Source organism: Cervus elaphus, chromosome 11 (assembly GCF_910594005.1).
Source record: "Cervus elaphus chromosome 11, mCerEla1.1, whole genome shotgun sequence".
NCBI lineage: Eukaryota > Metazoa > Chordata > Mammalia > Artiodactyla > Cervidae > Cervus > Cervus elaphus.
The window spans coordinates 16,763,687-16,773,186 of record NC_057825.1 but is presented as its reverse complement, the minus strand read 5'-3'; positions in this window follow the sequence as shown (position 1 = coordinate 16,773,186).

The following is a 9,500-nucleotide window of genomic DNA, read 5'->3' as shown; positions in this document are numbered from 1 at the left end:
GGTTTATGCTTGTCTACACCATTTTTAAAAGATGAGAAAAATCATATGCTTTTCTAAGATCCTTCTTTTTAAAAAAAAAAAATTGAAGTATGGTTAATTTATAAGGTTGTGTTAGTTTCAGGTGTACAAAAAAGTGACTCACTTATCAGTTCAGCTTAGTCACTCAGTCGTATCTGACTCTTTGCGACTGCATGGACTGCAGCATGCCAGGTTTCCCTGTCCATCACCAACTCCTGGAATTTACTCAAACTCATGTCCTTTGAGTCGGTGATGCCATCCAACCATCTCATCCTCTGTTGTCCCCTTCTCTTCCCGCCTTCAATCTATCCCAGCATCAGGGTCTTTTCCAATGAGTCAGTTCTTCGCATAAGGTGCCCAAAGTTTTGGAGTTTCAGCTTCAGCATCAGTCCTTCCAATGAATACTCAGGACCAGTTTCCTCGTTTCCTTTAGGCTGACTGGTTGAATCTCCTTGCAGTCCAAGGGACTTTCAAGAGTCTTCTCCAACACCATACAGTTCAAAAGCATCAATTCTTTAGTGCTCAGCTTTCTTTATAGTCCAACTCTCACATCTATACATGACTACTAGAAAAACCATAGCTTTGATTAGATGGATATTTTTTGGCAAAGTAATGTCTCTTTTAATATGCTATCAAGGTTGGTCATAACTTTTTTTCCAAGGAGGAAGTGTCTTTTAATTTCATTGCTGCAGTCACCATCTGCAGTGGTTTTAGAGCCCCCCAAAATAAAGTCTCTTACTGTTTCCACTGTCCCCATCTATTTACCATGAAGTGATGGGACCAGATAGCATAATCTTAACTTTCTGGATGTTGAGTTTTAAACCAACTTTTTCACTCTCCTCTTTGACTTTCATCAAGAGGCTCTTTAGTTCTTCTTCACTTTCTGCCGTAAGGGTCATGTCATCTGCATATCTGAGGTTGTTGATATTTCTCCCGGCAATCTTGATTCCAGCTTGTGCTTCCTCCAGCCCAGCGTTTCTCATGATGTTCTCTGCATATAAGTTAAATAAGCAGGGTGACAATATACAGCCTTGATGTACTCCTTTTCCTATTTGGAACCAGTCTGTTGTTCCATGTCCAGTTCTAACTGTTGCTTCCTGACCTGTATACAGATTTCTTAAGAAGCAGGTCAGGTGGCCTGGTATTCCCATCTCTTTCAGAATTTTCCACAGTTTTTTGTGAGCCACACAGTCAAAGGCTTTAACATAGTCAATAAAGCAGAAATAGATGTTTTTCTGGAACTCTCTTGCTTTTTTGATGATACAGTGGGTGTGGGCAATTTGATCTCTGGCTCCTCTGCCTTTTCTAAAACCAGCTTGAACATCTGGATGTTCACAGTTCGTGTACTGGTGAAGCCTGGCTTGGAGAATTTTGAGCATTACTTTACTAGCATGTGAGATGAGTGCAATTGTGCAGTAGTTTGAGCATTCTTTGGCATTGCCTTTCTTTGGGATTAGAATGAAAACTGACCTTTTCCAGTCCTGTGGCCACTGCTGAGTTTTCTGAATTTGCTGACATATTGAGTGCAGCACTTTCACAGCATCTTTTTTTAGGACTTGAAATAGCTCAACTGAAATTCCATCACCTCTGCTAGTTTTGTTTGTAGTGATGTTTCCTAAGGCCCACTTGATTTCACATTCCAGGATGTCTGGCTCTAGGTGAGTGATCATACCATTGTGATTATCTGGGTTGTGAAGATCTTTTTTGTATACTTCTTCTGTGTAGTCTTGCCACCTCTTCTTAATATCTTCTGCTTCTGTTAGGTCCATACCATTTCTGTCCTTTATTGCATCTATCTTTACATGAAATATTCCCTTGGTATCTCTAATTTTCTTGAAGAGATCTCTAGTCTTTCCCATTCTATTGTTTTCCTCTATTTCTTTGCATTGATCACTGATGAAGGCTTTCTTATCTCTCCTTGCTATTCTTTGGAACTCTGCATTCAAATGAATATCCCCTTCCTTTTCTCCTTTGCCTTTCACTTCTCTTCTTTTCACAGCTATTTGCAAGGCCTCCTCAGACAACCATTTTGCCTTTTTGCATTTCTTTTTCTTGGGGATGGTCTTGATCACCACCTTCTGTACAATGTCACGAACTTCCACCCATTGTTCTTCGGGCACCCAAGAAGGATGGGTCATGGTGGAGAGTTCTGACAAAACGTGGTCCACTGGAAAAGGGAATGGCAAACCACTTCAGTATTCTTTCCTTGAGAACCCCATGAACAGTAAAAAGGCAAAAAGATAGGACACTAAAAGATGAACACCCTAGGTCAGTAGGTGCCCTATATGCTACTGGAAATCAGTGGAGAAATAACTCCAGAAAGAATGAAGAGACGGAGCCAAAGGAAAAACAACACTGAGCTGTGGATGTGACTGGTGATGGAAGTAAATTCTGATGCTGTAAAGAGCAATATTGCATAGGAACCTGGAATGTTAGATCCATGAATCAAGGCAAACTGCTGCTGCTGCTGCTGCTGCTAAGTCGCTTCAGTCTTGTCCAACTCTGTGTGACCCTATGGATGGCAGCCCACCAGGCTCCTCTGTCCCTGGGATTCTCCAGGCAAGAACACTGGAGTGGGTTGCCATTTCCTTCTCTACTGCATGAAAGTGAAAAGTGAAAGTGAAGTTGCTCAGTCATGTCAGACTCTGTCCTACCAGTCGTGTCCTTCCAGGCTCCTCCAGCCATGGGATTTTCCAGGCAAGCGTACTGGAGTGGGTTGCCACTTCCTTCTCCCAACCTAGAAGTGGTCAAACAGGAGATAGCAAGAGTGAACATGAACATTTTAGGAATCGGTGAACTAAAATGGACTGGAATGGGTGAATTTAACTCAGATGACTATTATATCTACTACTGTGGGCAAGAATCCCTTAGAAAAAATAGAGTAGCCATCATAGTCAACAAGAGTCTGAAATACATTACTTGTATGCAATCTCAAAAACAACAGAATAATCTTTGTTCATTTCCAAGGCAAACCAATATCACAGTAATCCAAGTCTATACCCTGAAGAGTAATGCTGAAGAAGCTGAAGTTGAACGGTTCTATGAAGACCTACAAGGCTTTCTAGAACTAACACCTCAAAAAGATGTTGTTTTCATTATAGAGGACTGGAACATAAAAGTAGGAAGTCAAGAAATACCTGAAGTAACAGGCAAGTCTTGCCTTGGAGTACAGAATGAAGCAGGGCAAAAACTAACAGAGTTTTGCCAAAAGAACACACTGGTCATAGCAAACACCCTCTTCCAACAACACAAGAGAAGACTCTACACATTGACATCACCAGACGGTCAATACCGAAATCAGACTGATTGTATTCTTTGCAGCCAAAGATGAAGAAGTTCTATACAGTCAGCACGGGAGCTGACCGTGGCTCAGATCATGAACTCCTTATTCCATTCAGACTTAAATTGAAGAAAGTAGGGAAAACCACTAGACCATTCAGGTATGACCTAAATGAAATCCTATATGATTATACAGTAGAAGTGACAAATGGATTCAGTTATACATATATATCTATTCTGTTTCAAATTCTTTTCCATTATAGGTAATTACAAGATATTGAATATAGTTCTTTGTGCTATTCAGTAGGTCCTTGTTGATTATCTGTTTTATACATAGTAGTGTGTATTGAAGGCAGAAGGAGAAGAGGGCAACAGAGGATGAGGTGGTTGGATGCCATCACTGACTTGATGGACATGAGTTTGAGCAAGCTCTGAGAGTTGGTGATGGACAGGGAAGCCTGGTGTGCTGCAGTCCATGGGGTCGCACAGAGTTGGACACGACTGATGGAACTGAACTGGACACCACATCTTTTTATCCATTCATCTTTCAAGGATATTTAGGCTGCTCCTATGTCTTGTTCATTATGAATAGTGCTGCTATGAACATTGGGGTGCATATTTCTTTACAAATTATAATTTTCTTTGGCTATATGCTCAGGAGTAGGATTGCTAGATCATATAGTAGTTCTATTTTTAGTTTTCTAAGGAACCACATGCATGTTCTCTGTAGTGGCTGCGCCAACCTCCATTCCCACCAGTGGTGTTGGAAGGTTTCCTTGTCTCCACATTCTCTCCAGCATTTATTATTTGTAGACTTTTTAATGATGGCCATCAAAAAGTGACCAGTGTGACCGGTGTGAGGTGGTACCTCACTATAGTTTTGAAATGCATTTTTCTAATAACTAAGATGCTTCTTAGTTGTCAAGAGTTTCTGTGGCTTTTCATTTTCACGTTTTCCCTAGAAAATGTTGTTCAACTTTGTATTGGGATTTTTTTCTCCTTGAGCCCTCTTTGATTGGAGTAGCGTTTGATTGATCATGTGTGGTCTGGCTTTCAAGAGACTTGTAGGAAGTTGGGATAGTCCTTGTGGTTAAGTTTGTGAAACCACAAGCCTAGCTCATCTCTTACTAGCTGAGCTGACTGGGTTACTTTATCTCTCTGGATCTTTAATTCCTCATCTGTAAGACCAGATATCTCAAGGGATGTTTGAGGAGACTGAAAATTCTAATGTATGTGAACATTAGAACATTCAGTTAAGGTTAGCTTTTGTTATTATACTTGTGGTGTATTTTGAATGGAAACAAAGATGACTTTCATTCCATGGGGAAGGAAACTGAAACTAAATTCAGCATGACTAAAATGGAAAGTTAAAAAACAAAACAAAAGAAAAAAAACTGAAAGTAAATTACCAAGCCCGTCACGTGTGCCTGAAGAAACAAAAACCAAATCTGTTTCCATTTCAAATCAAATATTGAGTAATGTAATAGAAGGTAGCCATATGGGCTTTTGAAGCCAAACATTTAAAGGTTTAAATAGTTCAGTCAGTATTGTTTAGTGGGTAACTTTCTTTACCTGCCTGATATTGTTAACACAGCTGGGAAATATGGGTGTTAATGTCTGTCTCACCGAGAGCATTTTAAGGATTAAATAACATGATGTTTATTAAGCACAGAAGAAAGAGCTAGAGAAAATCAATTAGAAATATCTAGCGCATTTAACATTGTGTACCAGGCACTGGGTTATATTTTGAAGGCATTAACTTACCTTGTTGTTTCATTGTAAAATCATGTTTGACTCTTGCAACCCCGTGGACTACAGTCCACCAGGCTCCACTGTCCATGGGATTTTCCAGGCAAGAATACTGTAGTGGGGAGCCATTTCCCACTCCAAGGATCTCCCCAGCCCAGGGATTGAACACACTTCTTCTACATTGAAAGGCAGATTCTTTACCACTGAGCCAACTTATCTTACAGCTGGTAAAACCTATGTCACATAGGGAGTGAGGGTTTGAACCAGGACTTAAATACTTACAATACTGCTCAATAATTGATAATTACTATCAAATTATTTTATGATTGCTTCTTTAGTCTGTCCTATTCAAGGCAGTTTCTTTTATTCATTCATTTGCTCATTCAATCATTCATTCAGGGATTCATGATTCATTCAAGAATCATTCAGAGATTCTTTATTTCCTCCCTTTTTTTTTTTAGTTTTATCCATTTTATTTTTGGCTGTACTGGGTCTTCGTTGCTGCATGAGGCTTTTTCTGGCTGTGGCAAGCGGGGCGGTGGCTACTCTCTAGTTGTGGTGTGTCGGCTTTTCATTGCAGTGGCTTCTTCTGTTGTGTAGCATGGATTCTCAGCGCACGGGCTTAGTTGCACCACAGCATGTGTGATGTTCACGGACTAGAGATCAAACCTGTGTCCCCTGCATCAGCAGGTAGATTCTAAATGCCACTGAGTAACAGCCAAATGTCACCGCCATTTTTCTTTACCAGGCACTTTTTCCTTTGAAGACCTGCACATCCCTAAGGTACCTACCCCTGCTCCCGGACATGGATCATCCTCGAAGCAACATCAAACAGCAACTGCCACACATTAGACTACGGAATCCATTTCGTTACTTGCAGTCTTCATGTTATTTTTCTGGTAAATCTTGTATTGAGCATCTTCTGGTTAAAGAAAAGTGCACAGTTCATACATGTGCAGTTGAACAAATTTTGGATGCTATGAACACATGTGTGTAACAACCATCTTGATCAAGAGATAGAACTTTTCTCAGACCTTCAGATGTCCAGGACCTCCCCCCAGGGCCCTAAACCTCTGCCCCAAAGATAACTGTGTCCTGTTTTCTAAGACCACACTGTAGGTTTGCCTGCTTTTGAAGTTGTTATGAATGGAATCATGCCGTATGTACTCTTTTCTGTATAGTTTCTTTCACTTGAGGTTATCTTTGTAGATTTATCCATTTTGTTGTGTCTAGAGTACTCTGTTCATTTTCGTAGCTGTCTCGGATATACCACAATCTCGGATATTCCATTGCTGTTTCGGATATTCCATTGCTCGGATATACCACAATCCATTTAATATATCTCAAACCACGTCATCATTATGAGGAGCATTTGGACTGTTTTCTTATTATGCCATGAATTTTCTTGTACTCGTTTTTCGGTCGACATCAGTATGCGTGTGTGTTGGGTATACACCCAGGAGTGGGATCATTGGTTCATGCAATACACACATTTCCCTTTAGTACCTACTTGCATAAAGTTTTCCAGAGTACTGGGCCTATTTACACTCCAACCAGAATAATAGAAGGGTTCCCACTGTTCCTCATCTTCCTTCTCATTTGGTATTGTCATTGTAAAAGTTTTGTTTTGTCCGGTTTAATGTTAGCCATCTCAGTGGGTGTGGAGTGGTGTCTCATTGTGGTTTTACTCTCCAGTTTCCTGATGACTAATGATGTTAAGCACCTTTTTAATATGTTTATTTGGAGAAGGAAATGGCAACCCACTCCAGTATTCTTGCCTGGGAAATCCCATGGTCAGAGGAGCCTGGCGGGCTATAGTCCATGGGATCACCAAAGTGTTGGATATGACTTAGCAACTAAATAACAACATGTTTGTTAGCTATTTGGTTGTTCTCTTTTGTGAGGTGCCTGTTCAAATTCCTTGCCCTTTTTTGTGTTAGATTTTCTGCATTTTTATTATTGATTTGTAGGAAGTCATTGTGTAACATCTGCTTTCTTGTTTATATGTATCGCAAACATATATGTATTGCAAACTTATTTAACTCTTTGTCATTCCTGTTCACTGATTTACTGGTTATAATTTAGTTCATCTGATGAGTGTCATTTCACTAATTTGCAGAGACGTATTTGTGCATGTGAGTATTTCAATAAATAAAATGGAATATGAAAGTGCTTCATAATAAGAGTTCTTGAACTTTTAATTTCTCTGTGTGTGTGTGTGTGTGTGTGTGTGTGTGTTGGATTGTGTTTTAGGAGTCTTAGGACCACCCACATGTTTGCTAATTGGCTACAATGACTTGCTGGTCTTTGGAGCAGGTCACAGTCACAGCTGAGGTTTATTCCAGGGAAGAGGTGCGAAGCAAGGACAACAAAGCAAAGAGGGACATCAAAGGACTTTGGAGAGGTGGGCGCAGCTTCTGAGTCTTTCCCTTCTGGGCTGCACAGATAGACCTCCTTTTCCTCCACCCCCAAGACAGGTGTGAGAAAGCAGGTGAGGGATGCCTGAGGAGTCTCAGGTCTGCCGTTATGTTGCTGAGTCCAGTCCAAGCTCGCTCTGCTCACCGCACAACAGGCCAGCAAGTTGGGAGATGAGGTAGCATATCGAGAAGATGGCAAACTAATGTCTCAAAATAAAGGGACTGGATGCCACTTCCTTTAATAGAACCGAGAGCAGGAGGAGAGGAGGAAGGAAAGTAAAAAGGCCATTAATCTTGCAAATATCCCTAGAATGCCAGCCTCAGAGAAAATGTGTATATTTCTCTTTTCTTACAGCCATCCACAGATGGACAGGGTCAGGGTGTTTCCCTAAACAAAGGCACTTTGGTTTAACATTCATGCAGAGGAGCAGGTTGCCCGAGGGAGGCCATTGGACAGTGTTGTTTTAGTGAACGAAAGCAACAGGAAGGATCCGACATGCAGTCAGATTTTGTTACAGTTATATGGTGCTGGGCTGGACGTGTAGACACATTCTTCTGTGTCCATCCTTAGCTACCTAAGCTCAGGACCCCACCTGTGAATGAGGCACCAGTCTTGATGTTTGTGCAAAGAAACTCAGATAAGCTGGTGTGGCATGACCTTTGTTTCAGGTACACATGCTGAACTGTCAATGATTGATAAGAGAGGCTTTTTTTTTTTCAAGTTTCTAAGTTAATTTGTATTTTATCCATCATAGAAGCAGGAAATACTATTTTAAAAAATCTTTAATTCTATATTGGACTATAGTTGATTAACGATGTTGTGTTAGTTTCAGATGTACAACAAAGTAATTCAGTTATATGCATACGTGCATTAATATCTATTCTTTTTCAAATTCTTTTCCCATTTAGGTTATTACAGAATACTGAGAAGAGCTGAGGGCATATTTCTAGGATTTGGGCAGTATCAATCATGGTTCTAGACTTCCCTGGAAAGATGCCAGGAGTAAGAATCTGCCTTAGCCATGTTAACTTTCTTCTCACAGAGAGCTATATAAACTGTCCTTCTTAGTGGGAAAATCAACTCCACAATACAATAGCATGCTCTTCAAGGCCAGAAGCCCACAAATGTGCCCCAAAGAACTTTTATGAATCAGAAACGGATGGCTTATGTAGTAGAGGATTTACCTGTTTCTTGACAAAGCAACTACCTATAAACCTGACCCAGTGTTTCTCAGAACCTTCAACTACTTTTCTAGGATTGGGATTATAGAATCACCACTCTTTCTTGGATTTATTTTGATATGTTTTATTTTCCCAGTTCATTATTTATTTGTGACATTTGGATTTATTGATGTAGAATTGTATGTGTCTTTTTTGGGTCCTTTATAGTCTGTGGTTCGTTCCTCTCTTGTGTCACTATTAATATTATGCTGATTTCATTTTCTTTTTATGCACTTGAATGGTCTACCTAGAAGCAAATCTGTTTAAACAGGTTTTCAAAACCCAATCTGTTTTTCAAAATAATTGCTATTTTTTCATTTTATTAATTATTATTAATAATTACTGCATTTATGTTAGTTAATTCTCTCTGCTTTTCCCCCCTAGTAACAGAATGACTAGAATATTTCATATTTAATGTTTTCCTGATTGATGCTGTGTTGAAGACTCTGGCTTTATTTTTTCTGATTTATACATCTCATAAAATTTTATTTCTTATTTATCTTTCTTTTTTCTTTTTTAAATTATGAAGGTATAACACATTTACAAGAGGCTTGGAAAATATAGAACAAAGGTACATTTAGTTTCACTATATATTACAATTATTAAGTGGATATATTAAGAATTTTAGTTGGAGATTCAATATCCAACTGTCAAAAATTAACAACAGAATGATATACAGAAATGTAGGATATAGTAGACCTGAAAAACACCATGAACCAATTCAACATAATTAAGATTTATACAATTTCCACACAATAGTAAGATACAAATTCTATTCCGGCTCCCATAAACTAGGAGACACTAAAACCTATCCAG